This window comes from Aquila chrysaetos, chromosome 20 (assembly GCF_900496995.4).
Source record: "Aquila chrysaetos chrysaetos chromosome 20, bAquChr1.4, whole genome shotgun sequence".
NCBI classification, from domain to species: domain Eukaryota; kingdom Metazoa; phylum Chordata; class Aves; order Accipitriformes; family Accipitridae; genus Aquila; species Aquila chrysaetos.
Window position 1 is genome coordinate 21,463,120 of NC_044023.1, and position 16,240 is coordinate 21,479,359.

General features: G+C 40.4%; 1 long non-coding RNA gene across 1 annotated transcript; it reads left to right on the forward strand.

Moving 5' to 3' along the window:
- Positions 1–13,005: 13,005 nt before the first annotated feature.
- On the forward strand, positions 13,006–15,492 carry LOC115333371. Its single transcript, XR_003920770.1, has 2 exons — positions 13,006–14,560; positions 15,462–15,492. It is a non-coding gene; the product is annotated as an uncharacterized LOC115333371 (long non-coding RNA).
- The last annotated feature ends 748 nt before the right edge of the window (positions 15,493–16,240 follow it).

Below are 16,240 nucleotides of genomic sequence, written 5' to 3' on the forward strand. Positions count from 1 at the left end.
GGGAACATGAAAACAAAGGTGCTGAGTGCAAGTGGTGGCAGAAACGAGGCAAACCTCATCCCATCAGGGACATTTATCGGTGGTGTCGGCTCAGCTCCTGGCTGAAGAGGAGCTCTTGGAGGAGAGGGAGGTCTGTGGCACCCTTCGCTCATCACTGAACCCACGTGCAGCTGCTCGGCTGCCAGATGCTCTGGTTTTAATGGGTAAATCACAGCTGCATCGCTGAAAATGCAGTACGTAAGACTCAGATCTATGCCATTAAATCCTGATGTCTCATTTTCAGTTTACAGATTATTTTTCTTTTCAGTTCTTTAGAATTTTTTGGTTAAGTTGATTCTTTCTTTTTTTGTCCTGTTTTTGTAGAGATCTTTGCAAGCTAGTGGGCTTATGTGTGGTTATTCAAGTAGAGCTCAATAAAATAGTTGAAGTAATGCAGGCTTTAACTGAATAACACTCCCGCTGAAGTCAATGAGAATTTAATATGTTTAAATACCACAGAATGTAGCCCTAAATTTAATTGAGTATTGCAATAAACTTAAATCAACCATGTAGGAGGTCTTAGGAGGCTTTTTTTCCCCCCCTAGGATAAGCGTTGTGTTTCATATAGTGATAGACATCCAAAACGAAAATCAGGGTGACCTCCTGTAACTTGGACTACTGTTTCATAGATTATTTACCTATGCTACTACTTTATGGTACTTCAACTCTTAGTGTAGGCTGATCTGACAAAACGTAACAAGACGTACTTATAACTTATCTTCACTGACTAAAAGTTACAAAAATAAAACAATCTGCCTTTGGTGAAACACTTGAATTTTAAAAATTCTTTTAATAACACTCTTGGCCTGCACATTCTTGCAAATTCCTAGACTTCTGCAAGCAAATGTCATGAAATGATCTACAACTATTCCACAAATGTGGGGATTTCAGTAGTGTTACCCAATATCCAAGTTACAGTTGTTGATTTTGCTTTTCTTGAGTGGCAGTGACTAGTATTATTTGCTTCATAGTCTGTGGGGAAAAAGAAAAACTATAAGATCATAAAATTTGGTTTGAATAGTACGAATAAGTGTGAAGCCAGGAATAACTCTCAGAACGGAGCCAGGATCTTGTGCTGGTAGAGGGGCTGAGCAACGAACTGTAACAAAGAGTTACTGCTTGCTACTTTTAGGGTAGCCTTTTGTAACTGTGGTTCTTATTTACGAAGGGTTAACATGTTTTTGTCTGTTTGTGCTATTGCTGTTCTTAAGGATTGCTAGATGCCATATAAAAACCCACTAATATCTTGACATCTTCTTCAGATAAAGAAGAAAGAACATCCATCCTTGGCAAATTGCAAATAATAAAGGAAGGCGAGTAAGATGATCAGGTGAGATTTGAACGAGAATCAGGAAACAGTTGGCAGTTTACAAGAGCCTAAAATCAGGGTGACTTTCAGATGGCACAAGGTCTGGGCATGTCCAGAAGATGAGTTTCTCATGACTCTGCACTTACGGTGATGATAAAGTGTCGATCTTTATCAAGTCTGAGCTATTTACATAATCTCCTTCCCTGACTGCTAAACTCTGAACAAATCCTACAGCTAGGGGGACAGAAAAGTAACGTTTTCAAACTTGTTTTGAGAAGGACCCTTCTCACCCAGCACTGCGAGGTCACACTCACCAACTTTTTGTCCTCAGTGGAGCCCAGACTTCATCCTACTGCTGGAGCAAGAGAAAGCTGTGATTATCTGATAGCTGCTGGTTTACATGTAGTGGGAAGTGAGAATGACAATTCCGCTCAAGAGCACTTCACGTCTTTTCTTCAAACTACATAACGCATTAATCTTTATTGCCACTTTATTCCACGTAAGACACAGGTGAGGCCATGCGACATTTTACTCCTCTCTCATACTACAGTAACTGTAATTTACATCAAGAGTTGTAAATTGCCAGGCAATCGGAAATAGCATGAAGTAAATGCTTCCTAAAACGCTTTAATATGAGACCTAATAGCTATAATGTATGTTTCTTGTAACTCAGTTCAGTCTAAACTTATAGTTAATTGGATTGTCATACTTACGTGGGTAAGAATTCAAACATGTCTAAACTTCATAAAACCTCCCGTACAGAGAGAAAGACAGTATTAGAGCAAAATCAAAAACAAACTTTTAAGCATGTTTGCACAGCAAGCTCAATAAGCACTTTTGCTGATCTGCATGAAACCTGTACAATTTAAATGCCATTATTCTTTTTGTCAGTGTGCAGGCAAATTCTAGTACTAGTGGAAAACCTAAAAAAAAGTTTACTTAATAAAACCTATTAAAATGGGTGGCATGAAACTGAATTATTTCAACTGGAATATATACACCGGGGAAAAGCAAGATCTTGAATATTCACATTACAGCTCATTGAAAAGGCAATGGGCTATGCAACAAGATTGACAACAAAGGGAAAAATGATGAGGAAAATTGCCTTACTTATCTGCTAGAGTGCTCTTGACTGCCAACTGTAATTTTATGGTTCATTATATAAAAAAATACCATTAATGTTAGTACTTGTGTATCATAATCATGCGAAGAAGGGAAAAGTTCATTGAAATGTGCTCCATTTTTAATCAAGACACTATAATTGTGTGTTTTTCAGGCATCATCAATTTCCATCAATGTTACTGCTGCAAAAATAATGTGCTGCTATAGTTCTTCCAAAGGTCAATTCCTGCATAAGGTACACCGACTGCAGGGATGTAAACTGTAAATAAACAGCAGCATAATTTATCTTACCTGATATTACTTGATTCATCATGAGCTTTAAGTTGATAAGTGAAGAAAATGGAATTGCTGGTTTTAAATTTCGTGGTGCATCAGATAACTTAGAAATTACAGGAACTTTGGTTATATAAATGTTGTTATAGAAAATGTCAGGCAACAGCCAATATTAGCACTGCAGAGCCAATATTACACAGCAAATGTATCTGTCAACCTATCTGTGTGCTTTCAGTAGTTTTGAAAATCACAGATCAGATAAAATTGTCTGAAACAATGGCAGGCTCTGCACTGCGATGCATTGCATGCCTTATGGGTTAACCATCTCAAAACGACTTTGTCCATCAGGGAATTTGGCTTTTGCACACCTAAAGGGAACAGTGGTGTTACTAACCCAAACACCTCATCTCTCTTTTTTTTAAAAGGGGACTCAAGGAAATTTAGTGACACATTAGAATATGCAGAAAGTTTTGTGCAGAACAAGTTTTCTGAATGAATGTTTGTGTTATTCCAGTGTGGTCAGGGAACAAGGCTACAGCAAAACCTCAGTCCCAGTGCAACTCCAGAGTGGAGGAGAGTCCCTGTCCCAAGGACTTTCTTCTTGACAAAACGGAGATGAGTCCTAGATGATATTTTCCCAGCTAGTAGATGCTCAGACTTTCTTTATTCCACACCTCTGTAGTTGAGACTGACCTTGAGCAATAGCTGCTCTTCTCTCCTGGGAATGTGCTCTGAGTATTGAAGCCTGGGCAAGGTAAATTTTGTTTAGAAGTTACAACTGGCCAATGAAGTACAAAAAGTTCATGCTAGATATGTTATCAACATTTTTAAAGGCTGTCCTTCATCTGCTGGTGCAGAATACTGAAAAGCAACTGATGTGCCCTATGGGCAAACTCTGTTGTAGCTAATCCTTTATCCCATTGAACACATCCCCTTGCAGAACTACTACTAGTATTTCTTTTCATGCTCACTCTTGTAATCTCAATCTAAATTTCCTGCAGTGCAACTTGCCTATAGATGCCTGACATTGAGGGCATCTCTCTGCAGAGGCCAAGTGCCGCCTTTCCACCCTCGCAGAGAATCCCAAATGCACCGAGTCCCCGCTCTCTGTGCCAGGCTCCCCGGGGACCCGCAGACTGGGCTACAGCACCGTGTCCCCTTGAGCGAAGCAAGGAAGGCAGCTTTGGTTTTTATTAGCCTTATAGACTGCTTCGGTCACAGCTTTTGTTGCATCACGTGAAAGGAGGAGTGGCACACACCACAGCTAGAAAGAAATAAATTTTCTCTCTATTCTCCATCTTTTGAAAGGTCTCTCTCCTTAAATAAAGCAAGAAAAGCCTAGTACCCTAGAAGGGGCTTCTGCTGAGTAGCTCATATTAGGGCAAACAGGTCATAAAACCAGCATTTCTTGGATGATGTATTTGTGTAACATTTTATCTGTACTAGTGTAATACACTATCAGATTTGTGTTGCTTTGGTGATATATTACTTGATAAAATAAGGTCGGCTGTCAAAATCCCATTCCAGTGTCTGAGGCACTCAAAGTTTTGTCGGGGGAAAACAAAAAGAAAAGTTCATTTTATTCCTAAAGAGTGCATTCTTCAACGTGGTGAAGTGCAGGATGGTAAGACTGAAGCTGAGAGGCTTTACTGGGGCTGACAAGCCCTCCAGGAATCCCACCGCTTAGCCAAGGCAGTATTGCCCAGGGCCCTGGGAACAGAGTACGGCATTTGCTGCCAGCTGAAACTTCTCCTGCAGCTCAGCAATAGGTCTGAAACAGCTGAAATAATACAGGCGTTTCTGCCTGTTTTCAGATAAATATCACTGTACACCAGACACCTTTGAAGTGGGACGGTCCCGTGGAGGAGGAGCGTCTCCCTTCTCCTGCCCCCAGCAGAAGTGACTGTCTGGGATAACGCTTTGCAAATCTCACTGTAAAAACATGGCATTATTCATAGTGTATGATTAGTCTTTCGTGCTTTCCTTGTTAAAAATATGTAACACATGCTACAGTGCAGAATGTGATAATATATTCTAACATGATCTTTAATGCTGATATTTAAAAACCTGTTCCTGAATATGCACAGTTTAAATTTCACATGAATGTACATCTACCATTTTTCCTGTTTTAAAGCATAAAGTCTTTAAGGCAAAAAGTAGGTTTTATGTCTATCCATTTTTACCCATTTCTTCAGCTCATCTATCTACAGCTAAATATTTTCTTCATCTTCCACAGAAAAAAATGAATTACTCTCAAGCAACATGTGCTGCAGTGTGTGTGTGTGTTTGTTGGTAAGTCAAAATACAAACACTGGGAAAAGATATTCTCATTTGTTTTCTGTTCCAGTTTTTAAGTGATATGTTAGGAAGCAATCATAATAAAGAGGAGCTGAAGGAGCTGAAAAAATTATTTCTCAGTTAGACAGCAGCCTGCTGTTATCTCTAATCTAAGAGGCACTGGATAGAGGTCATCTTCTGATCAATGAAGTGAATTTCATTTTATGATGCTGAAAACAGACAGAGAATGGTACAATCAAGTGCTTTCAAAGAGAAAACAGAAGCAGTCAGAGAGTGATGGAAGAACCATAACAAAAATAAACAGATTTATTGCTATATATAGCCTGTTTTACAAGGAGTCTGTAGTGCAGAAAGAGGATGTTACTCTACTTTAGCCCCCCAGACGTACAGAGTATTGCCAAGATTTATAATCACTTTACCTGCCCAGGACAGTGTTCTGGACAAATGGGGTTAACATGGTGCACTGCTACATTCAACGATTACCTCTCATAAAGGATAAGCAATTTAGTTTCCAAGCTGAACACTTAAGCATGTAATGTAATGCGACTTTCGGGAATCCCCATGCACAAAGAATGCTGACAGCTTTTTTGTTTCAGAGTCTCCAGAAACTCCAACAGGACCGAGTTTCTCCCCTGCGCGCTGGCTCTGAGGGGCTGGCTCTCCGGCTGGCTGTGGTGGGGGCCCATACTTTGCTTTTCAAGTGGACTTTGACTTGGCCAGGTTTTACTCAAAGCACCATCTGATGTGATTTGGGGTCACTAAATAATACAGATTGCAAGGCCTGATTAAAATGTTTGCTATAAAACTGAAGTTTTACAGGTAGTTTTGAATATTAAGCATGGACGTGGCATCGTGGTAATTGAGCAAATATTGGCTATATGATCTAGCCTGTGCCATAGGTAAGCCTTAAAACGGTGTCTGCTGTTCCATTTAAAAACTGGGGAAAGGGACGGAGCATTCGTTGTGCCTTGGAGAGTTTGGTTACAAATGTCTGTTCAGCAAAAAGTTAAAAATACTTTCCCACAAAAATGCTGAATTTCTCAATAAGCACAATTGTCTGTTTGAAATGATCTGTCATGTAGCAATCTGGATAATTTTCACGAGAGGAAGCAAGATACCCAATATTGATAAAAACAAGTAGATGAGCAAGAGGAAAAGATTGCTTAAATACAGAAAAGGATAAAGAGATTTGAGAAACGTACGTACCAGGAAATGGGCAACTGTGCATCTGTCACAGTGGATCAGGACATCTTCCATTTCTGAGTGTCTGACTTTCTTTTATAATTGATAGATCAGACACAAATAGTAAGTTAGACTAGGAATATTCCTTGTTAAGATTTTAAGAGTGACATTAGACTTGTATCCTGTGCAACTGTGGAGGGAAAGCTGTCGCTCAGCCAACGATGGCGATGAGCGAATGGTTACATACATTCATAAACCAGTTGTTACAGAATAAAAGTGCAAGAAGAGAGACCTAAAATGGCAGAGCAGCAGTGTGCAAAGGAGCCCAGAATTTGAACTGATCTGCTGCTGCTACGTCTGTTGGAGGGTGCACAAGCAAGGAGCAGGAAAAGGTGAAGTATTCTGCTGGCAGTGAAATGTAGAAACAACTTTCTACATTTTTGTATGCCTCATCCAAAAATAAGGACTGCTGCATATGCATATTCGAAAAGATAGTGTTTGCCCCGAGTAGCAGAGCTTACTTTTCATCATAACGTATAGCAGAGCTTTTTTTTTTTTTTTTTTTTTTTTTTTTTTTTTTGCAAACCTTGCAAACTGCCTTCACACACAATGGAAAGCTAAAATGAGCTCTTGCTGTCAGTGTGGATTAATCTGGAATTCCCTGGCATCTTCAGACCCTTGTGCATCAAAACATTAGTTTGCATCAAAAGTTTGAACAGCAACTGCAAGTATTCAGGAGTTCAGAAAAGTACGAGAGCAAATGTACTAAAATGCCTCCGATTTCTATGGCTTGCAAACTTCAAAAATGTAATTGTGCTGAAGTCTTTGATCTCAATATTACTCTTCTATTGCTTTTGAAGTCAAAAGCGCAGGACTATTGCAGTGGGATCCTAAGGTGTCAAGTGTTAATTCCCTATAGCCACATTTAAGGTACATCATGTTAGCTATTGACCACTAGGTGTTAAAGAATGTAACCATATGTAGAGAGAGTTTTCTTATTAAAGAAGTTTTCACACATCAGTAGTTTCAGCACAGATTGGTTTTTTTACCAACAAAGAGGTCACTGCAGACCACTGATGCACAGGACCTCTGGAAGATGTTTTCTAGAATAAATGAGCAATTACACATTTTTAATAATCAACTGTTACAGCTGAATGGGACTTAAAATGATGTCAAAAGTTACATACTAAACAGCAGCTTATGTGATTTTTGGCACTTAGGAGGGAGCCCTGGAAGGCGGAGGTTGGTGAGGGGCTCAGCTGGAACGCCAGGACTCTCTGCTTGCCCCTGAGGTGGGAGCTTAACGCCATAAATTGGTACCAGCATCGGCCTTCGTGCAGCAGAAGTGGAAAAGAAAAATGGAAAGGGCTGCATTTATATGACTTGTAAAATATTCATTTATGTACTGCGCTTGAGGAGAATCGATCTCTAGAGAGCGTGAGGTTTCTCCATCTCCGTCAAATTAGATTAGAGGTAAGAGCTGAGTGGGATAAAATGTCACGGGGATGGCAACGGGGCGAAACGGTGCGGGCATGTGCTCGCCTCTGATCCCCTGACCGGGGCAGGGGGGTCATTAGGAAGGGCTGAGACTGCAACGGGACCGAGGCACAGGCTCACCCCTGAGCAAGCATCGCTGGAGTTTGATTCCACTAGGTGGCAAATCATTGAAATCTTTCTGTAGATTTGGTCTTCAGTGACTTGTTTTATCTGTCAAATTATAGCAAGGTTAGGTAAGGTCAGCGCTGCGGGAGACAATGATTTATTCCTTTTATTTACAGTATTATTTTCAGTGCACGGTGAAGGAGAATGCAGCAACGGGCACAGCGGGATTCCTGCTTTGCTCCTCCGCGGATGCCTGGTGCTCCTCGGCATCGCCCACAGGCGCGGGGTGTGCCGCAGCGATGATACACGACTCCAGAGCTTTGCGAGGGGCCGTACGTGGCTGGGGGGACTTTCCTATTTCAGCCTCTCGAACATCAGTTGCCCAGTAGTTTCCTCGTCGGTTGGATTTCTGTAAGTCTGTGCGACCCCTCGCGCAGGAGGGGAGCCGCGAGGTGGGCAGTCACAGCTAGGCTTGCCCGTGCCTGGAGTGACTAGTCACACCAACCCAGAGCTTTTTTTTCCCGTTAAAATGCTCTTTGAAGATTTTATGTGGGACGTGCTATTGTGAATGGGGTTCTTTCAGGCTTTTTCTGATGTTAGGGGATCCTGAAGAGTTTCTAAGAATGGACTTTTACATAGTTAAACTGAGAAATACCTTATATAATGTTTTCAGCTACTTCTGACAATGATGTCTTCACCGCGGGAGCAAAGCATTCATGATGATGTCAATAAAGACAGCAGCTTTGACAGCAGTTTTATATATCAGCATAGATATAGAGTGCTGAATATTACCTGTATTATCAAATGGCTAACACTTTCCACGAGAAAGATGTCTCTTTAGAAAGCTGTGCCTTTTATGAGTGACATCAACTTCTGTCAGGCTTGACACGGCTGGGTTTGACTGGGTTTGAGGTTTTTGTTGTTGTTTAAATTTGTGATAAAATAAGTGAGCGTTTTCTGAGAGATGGGTATTGAAAAATATGTTACATTCAAATATAAACTGCTTCATTCTACTGTTTTTTTTGTGAAAGCTCTGAGATCTGTGGAGGGAAAGACTTAAGTAATAGAGTGATTTGCCATGCTTTTGGTATTAAAATGGCACAGGTACGGTTCATGCAGAGGCAGTGATTTATTAGAGCTCTAAATATCTCTCCTTTTAAAAGCTCTGGGGTTTAAAATCTTTCTTTGTGCAGATTCTCCATCGGCTTTTGGATAACCCAAGGGCAGAGGAAGAAGAGCAGTGAGGGCAGCAAGTGCAAGCATGTGCAAGTGCGTAATATCATACCAATAAGAAACAACTTATTTGCAAGTATGAGGAATATTTATTTTTCCACATTATGAAAAAGAAATTCTCTGTATTTCTAACTTAGTGTGAATCAGTATGGATTCATACTGTATTTCAGAGGCAGTCTCTTGACGGCTGCAGAAAGAGTGCAGGCTTACTGACAAATTTCTACCATCTCAACTTTCTCAGTGTTTGTTGGTGAGCGTAACATAGAAAGAGGACGTAACATAGATCGTATGTCACAGCTCACCACCGGCTTGTGTCTGCAGCTGGTGGCTGAGGGCCATGCTCCTGAAGAGCAAGGAAGCATCAGTCGTGCTTCTGGCCGGTGACACTGTTTCCAAAATGATCACTGCCGGCTTGCAAGGTGCTGATATGAATTGCGAGCCCTGGGACAACTCGTGGGGATGTGCAGTGCTCTTTCAGACCGCACTGCTGGAGCCACCTTCTTTTCTGCCTCTAAATCCCCGGGCAGGCCGACCACGCGGCGGCTGCGTGACCTGCCGGTGTGCCCTCCTCTTGTGTCGGCACGCCGAAGTGAAATGCGGACGGAGAGCAGAGAGGAGCTGCTTTCTCTATGGGAGGTCTCTTTCTGAATATTTACGTCTGAGATGATATAAATCACGCTTAGCACATCACTCAGTGTAATAGGTTCCTGTAATTAAATGAGAGCTTTATTGAATAAATTACCACGGTAGTAATTAGATGTGTAATACTCTTGCTGTATCTCCAGCAATTCCTTTGACTTTATTGCAGATAAAACAATGACCTTGTCTGTTTTCATAATGCTTGATAATTTCAGAAGACTGAAGAAATGTTAATCGTGAGTTGTCCAAGAAGTCTTTAAAAATGTTACCGTTAATAGTCTTAACTCAATATTGAGACAATATCATTCCTAATACTTTCTGCATGCTCTCAGTGCCAGTCATACCTCTTGTCACCTTTGGAAACACAAACTTATCTGTCTGAGCAATGGAGCTTGGTATGTGCAACAAACACTGGTAATATAGTGGGAAAATGTTGGTTTAGTCTATAATATCCCCAATTTGATTTTTCCTGATGGAGTGGAGAGCCAGAAATTATCTGCATCCAATCATCAAGGCCCTTTATGTAAGTTAATGCAGAATTAGAATAGCGGAGTATAACTTGATGACATTGGCCTTATTTTTTGTATATTAGTCAATACTTGCTAAGTTTACAATTTTCCCTTTCCTTTGGCTAAGTTATTTATCTATGCACACAAGTACAAACTCACCCATTGGATACTTAAATTAAATTCTAGTGAGGCTGTATTTTTATTTACTGCTTTCTCCAATATATGCACATCTTTCAAATCTCTACAGAGTTGTATCGATTCCTGTAGTACCATCTCCTAGTTTATTGAGTACAAGTGGTGACTGATTGTCCCTTGATACTTCAGGAAAACCTAAAAGATACAAGAATGTAGTTTTAAATAGGCTACGACTTTATTAAGCTACCACCACATCTGGGAAATTATTTGAGATGGTTGGGAATTTCTTGACAATTTTTTCCCCCACTGGAAAGAAATGCTGATTTGCCAAAATCAAAAGTGTTTGCTAAGCATGATTTGATTCAACATATCCAATTAAGAAGAAAAAGAAGCCAGTGCAACAGCGGGTTGCACGGTTAACCAAAGATTGTGCTTTTTCTTCTGATGGCAATTTTTCAAAATTTTAATGAACTTCTACTTAAAAAAAGTTGAAACCAATTAATTTGACTGACCTGACCAAAAAAAAGAGGGGAGGTGTTGGTGGGTGGAAATGTGAGGTCACAGACTGACGCCCTGGTTCATACACAATTTCTCTGCAAACTGTTGAAAACTTGTGGGACAAGAAAACACAATCCACGCTCAGCGGGGAACTTCCTTGCCATGCTGCCACACTGCTGATACCCTCCCAACCCCTGCTTATAGAAAACTTGGGAAATTGGGGGAAAAATCAGCATCTCAATGTAGGAGGCATCAACAGCCTGTCTTCCTCCTTCTTGGTGTCTTCTGGTTGGTATCTTCTGCTTTTCTGAGAGCAGCTGGTTTCCATCACCCTGTGCCAGAGAGTTGAGCTTGGGGTCCTGCTTGTCTTTCCGCTCTTCCTTAGCGTGTGCCAGCCCATCCCTGGTCCTGCTTAGCTTTGCTGGGATGTTCCTGAGCATCTCCTTTTTGCCTCGATCCTACTGAACATCACATTTTTGTGATAAACTGATATTGATCCACTTCTAATAATGACTTTTAGCTTGAGATTTGCATTACTGTAATATCAGGATCCTGCCAAGTTAGTTTGAAAACACAGACTGATTCAGAGAAAATGCTTGAATTTAAGTAAAACCTGAAACTATCTTCCATTAATAACATTTAAAAAAAATAATTTGCCCTTGCGGTCAATAGGGTACAGGAAGGATAGCAAGGCTTTTTACTATGGTTTGAAAAACCGTAGCAAATAACTTCTTCAGTAAAAGAAAAATAACCTAATAGCAGCTTTCTATGGAAATTCACAGTATTTCTCTGTTCAATGGTGCGTGAAAATACATGTGCTTTGTATGAATATAGAAATGAAGAAATAATTTATCAAGCAAACATATAGGTACTTCTTCAGGAATTTCTATTGCTTTGGAAACATTATTCTTTTTTCAACACAGCTTTACTGATCTGTTGTCTGATGGGTAGATCCAAGATGGGAGAGGAAATACTTTCCTTCCTTTTACTATAAAGAAAAGGGAAGAAAGAAAAACTAAGCATTAAGATGCCAACATGTGTTTCATCTACTTCAGTTCTGCCTGAGAGAACTAGATTCAGCAGAACAGTTTCACCTTCGCAGAAGTTATTGCCTTACCTTCTCTGCCTCTTCTCACGAGTTTTCCTATTTTCTCCTTAGTTCCTTTGTATTTTACCTTTCACAAGACAGTAAAGCATCTGCTCTCTAAGGTTATACAGAGATCAATGCCATCAAGTACTGAAGAGCCCTAGGTCTGCCAGACTAAGGGGAATATTTTTAAGGGTGATATTCTGTTAATGCAATTAGTTATTTATGTATGTCTAAAACTTATATAGACCATAGAGGTATCTAAACACCTTTTAAAAATCTGCAGCTAGGTGTTTATTGATGAACAACATGAATAGGCCTTGTCACAGAAGATTTTGCCGCAGTGACTCTAACCTTGTCCCCTTCCGCAGGGGTGAGCCGGGGTGGACAGCCGGGTCCGCGAGCATCCCAGCTGCCCCTGCCCCTGCCCGCCTCTCTGCCAGGGGCTACTGGCCAGAGGCATCTGGGGAGAAAAACATGGTTCAGAAGTATAAGGCATTTTTCTAGCTGTAGCCAGGAACTTCATGCACCTTAATTGTCCTCTGCCCCAGAGCGGCGTCAGGCACACTTGCAACGGTTTTGATGGTTCTTTGTCCAACCTTTTCTTAAATGCTAGCGGTGGAGATGGAGATGCCATGGTCTGAACTGGTCCTGCAGTTAGGCTAGCTTAAACCTCCCTGGCAATATTTGTCGCCTGACTCTCAATGGCCAAGAGAATTTCTCTCCTCCACCTTTGTCGCTACCTTTTAAGTACTTGAAACCTATTATCATGTCTCTGCTCTGTCTTTATGACAGATTATGGCAAAAAAAAATCCCCAGTATTTCACGTAGGTGATACTGGTTGATGTCTGATAGTTTTCATTGTTTTCCCTTGTCTCTTTTTCTTTGGCCAAATAAGATGTGCATCGAGTTTAGACAAATTTAGGTAACACCAAAGTTGCTGCAACAGGAGTTTCCCCACTTTGTGGGGTAGAGATTATTCAAACACTTCCAGAAGTTGCATTTGGTACATGCACCAGGTATGACAGTGTCATTGTGACACATACCTCATTGCGATAGTACCATTAAAATTCTCAGTAAAGCCACAATGTTAGTAACAGACTGAGTAATCTCAGCTACTGTTTTTCCTTTTCCATTCCTGCTATACTCCACAGGAAAATCATCTAAGACTTTTGCAACTATAATTATTCTAAAGTCTGTATTGTTAACACAGTGATTACACTTAGGTTAGACTGGGACACTCATTTAGGTTAGACAGAGGATTTGCTGTAGGAAAGAGAGGGATGGATAGAAAGAGACTTAGAGTTTAAGGAAAAGACATGATTATTCATTTTTCTTTAGCAAAACCTAAGAATCATAGTAATTCTTCAAAATATTGACTAGGAGCCAAAGGCTAAAGCTGTCTTCTTTTAGAAAAAATAAAATGTTCTGTCTGTTGGGAATTATTTTACCCTGAACTCCATGGTCAGCTGACATCCTTGACCCAACAGATGGAAAGGTCATTGTTAAAACATAAAGTAGCTACTATTTTAAAAAGTAAATATAAAAGACATTTAGCTCAGCAAAATATTATTTCTAAGCTTTGTACACTGAAAAGAAATCCAAGAGTTTCCTGAAAGCTTTTTGTAGTTGATAATGTAAACACCTTTCTTCTGATGCAAATAACAGGGATATTTTTAGCACAGATTATATGGCATGGTACTTCTGATGCTTACTTATTTTTTGTAAATACATTTTCTAAAGAAGAAAATTCACTGTCAGCAGGCTTTTGGGATGTTCCAGGTCATATTCAGCATCACATCCTCTTGGCTTTCCGGGGCTGGACACAGGACACTTTCTGAGATGTGCAATTGCTTCTGCAGCCCCCAGAGACCCTCAAGGGGGTGGCTGTCCCCTGAGCATCCTCTGGACAGCCCCTTCTAAAATCCTGCCCCACAGCTGGAAGCCGGACAGCCTGCTCTTTAGTTGAAGGCGATGGGGTAGCTGCTTAGCTCCTCCATCCAGTTCCAAAAGCCAGCTAGCAAGCTTCGTGCCAAGCACATGCCTTGAACACTCACCCAAATGTCATGCTTGGAGAGAGCTTTCTGCCAAGACCATTCCACATGTTTCTAGAGGTTCTTAGATTGACAAGACACAAACAGAACTTGACATGAGGCAATAAAGAAATATGTGAGTAAATGTGACAAGGCAGTGCTGTGGCTACCTCTAATAAACATGAGCGCAGCGGTTGTTATTTCAGGCAATTGCGTGCAATGAATGGGAATCTGCTGAACGGTGAATGAGGAGGGAACGCACAAACTTGCACACGTGTCTGTTATCTCTGCCCGCTACCTTCCTTATATTTACGATACAGCAGAGCAGAGCATATCTTCAGGACCGCAAGATCATTACTGAAATGAGGATTGCTCTGACCTTGCCCATTGGGAACATGTGCCAGAAGCTGCTGATTGGAGCTACAGCTCCTGAGGGTAAAGGGAAAGGATGCTTAGAAGTGAACTTTGTGCTTTGCTAATACCTGGACAGATGATAAGTTGGTGTGGCCTCTCATTTGTGCTGGGTCTGACCCTTCCAGCAATTTCAGTCTGTAATGGAGGCCCAGTAGAGCGCATGGAAATATCCCACCTTGGCAGGTTGGTAAGTACAAAACATCTGCTTTGCTATTGAGACTCTAATCTTCAGACTTTTTAATTTAATTAGTGCACTTAACCAGTCTACTTTGAGGGGAATATTGATCAGTTCTCTATCCCCAATATTATTCTTATTTCTCTGAGAGATGTTAATGGAAAAGACAGTGCCTTTGTCTAAATATAGAGGGTTTATTTATTTGAATCACTCTCCCCGGTTACTTAGGTTTGTGAAAAGGTATCAGCTGGAGACATATATTGAGTAGCAGGGGTATTTTTCCATGATTGAGTTTCTACTTGCACATTTCCCAAAGCAAATAAACCCAGACTGGAATTGAACTAAGGGGGTTCACACAGTGTTTGTACTGGTTATTTTAATAGGTATAAAATTCACCTAATTAGTTAATGCCATACAAATGTCAGTTTGAAACTTCTTTGTTATGTATACAACAAGCAATGTATCTCTGTGAGTTGTGATTTTCTGAATGTTATGAAACACGATTACTTTTTAAGATAGGGAGCAAATTTGATTGTGTCCATGTTTTTTAAACAAATTCTTTGCCCACAGTTTTTGGGGGAAGAAAACCTTTTGGATGACTTCATAGGTACCTGTCAATGAAGACTTCCCAAATCACTTTAAAAATATTTAATATTTTTGTCTAATTTTACAGTTGGACTCTTCAGAGGCATCTACAGAAATCAGGTTATCGGCTCCCACTGAACTTCAGTATGAGGAGGCTCTCTAAAGCCTACAGGAACCTCAGATTTCCAGTAGTATTGGGAAAATAATCAGACTACATTAACTTTAGGATTAAGATGCAGGCACGGGAAACACTCATTTATTTACTGGATTCTGATAGTCTCATTGTGGTTAAGCATAATTTTCTTTATTTTCCTTATCTTCTTTGCAGTTCTGGCAGTTATCAAATGTACACATTGGGGGGAAAAAAAAAAAACCCCAAACCAAAAACAACAATGCAAAAAATGAATGCCCTGAGTATAACAAAGTGTGATGTGAGATACATAGAGAAAACTTGGTTGGGCTTTTGGTCCAGTGGAGTTCTTCAGTCCTATAGCTCTCCAGGTGGTAAGTGAAAATCATCTCTCTTTCTCTCCCTGTTGTTAATCAGAGATTCAATGCAGTATCTGGGTGGAATTCTCCTGTTGTACATTAACACACCAAGACTGTACAAGAAATCTCAGTGAGTCATCAGCTTTATAAGTGTTTCCCTCTGCAGCACTGCAAAGCCCCTGTATCTGAATTACTCTATATGTCAGTAAAAATGCAAAGCCATTTCCCATTTAAATATTTAAGTTAAGCAATTTGATAACACAGGCAAGAAGGACTGGTAAATCTCATCTACTATCATGAATATAACAGTGACAAATACTAGTAATACTTCAAAGGAAGGTCAGCACTCCAAACAAATTACATTGGAACCTTCAGCTGAGGCGTTTGCTCTCCAAAGCATGAATACATGGTAGATACAAAATTTAAGGATATTATTAAGTTATTTAGCCTCAGAGTTTGACTTCATGATAGACAGTGGCACTGAACTCCACAGCTTGCAGCTTGATTGCAGACCATAAATAGTGCATGTGTGCCATATCAAATGCATGACCTAATTTCATTTATATTGAGAATACTTCTAGAATAGGAAATAGAGGAAACCGAGAACTTTTTTTTTTT